Here is a 712-nt window from a genome sequence, read left to right as displayed (position 1 = left end):
AGTTTATTAGTTATATATGTAGAAGTTAGCCATGTGCTAACGCTAGTTAAAAAAAAAATAAATATAAAGTTATTTTTTTTTGTTTTGTTTATTTTTATATTATATATATCTTGTAATTAAAAAAAGAAAATTAAAATTATATTTTTTTTGTTGTAATATTTGACGTTCGTTCGAATTAAAAAGAGAATTAAATATTGTTGCATGAAAAACTTAAAGAAACAAAAAGTATAATGTTTTTGGTTATATTCAATGTATATTTTAAAAAAAAATAACATTGAATAAATTAGAGTTTTGACTTCTGTTAATTGATATAAATTGTATGTATGTTTTTAATTAAAAGAATAAACTGATTCTTTGTAAATAAAAACTCCTTTATAACAGTTTAGCATATCTATTAAAAGATGCAGTAACATTTGAATCAAATTAAATATTATGCATCATAAGAAACTATTATATATATAATAAAAACAAGTATATATATATATATATTTAAAAAACGTATATTTATTTATGAATGCTCTTTATTAATTTGTTTGTTTAATACTCCAGCAAAGTCATCAAGCAAGCGATTAACAAACCAAGTATATACTATGTATTGGTGTATTTTTAACTCTAAAAAAATATACAAAATGCACAAAAATAAATAAATATTTTGAAAAGAAATACATACAAGTAAATAAGGGATAAATAAGATATTAGCTAATAAAAGATA

The sequence above is a fragment of the Plasmodium relictum genome (assembly GCF_900005765.1).
Source record: "Plasmodium relictum strain SGS1 genome assembly, contig: PRELSG_99_v1_8, whole genome shotgun sequence".
Classification (NCBI taxonomy): domain Eukaryota; phylum Apicomplexa; class Aconoidasida; order Haemosporida; family Plasmodiidae; genus Plasmodium; species Plasmodium relictum.
Note: the sequence above shows the minus strand (reverse complement) of the source record.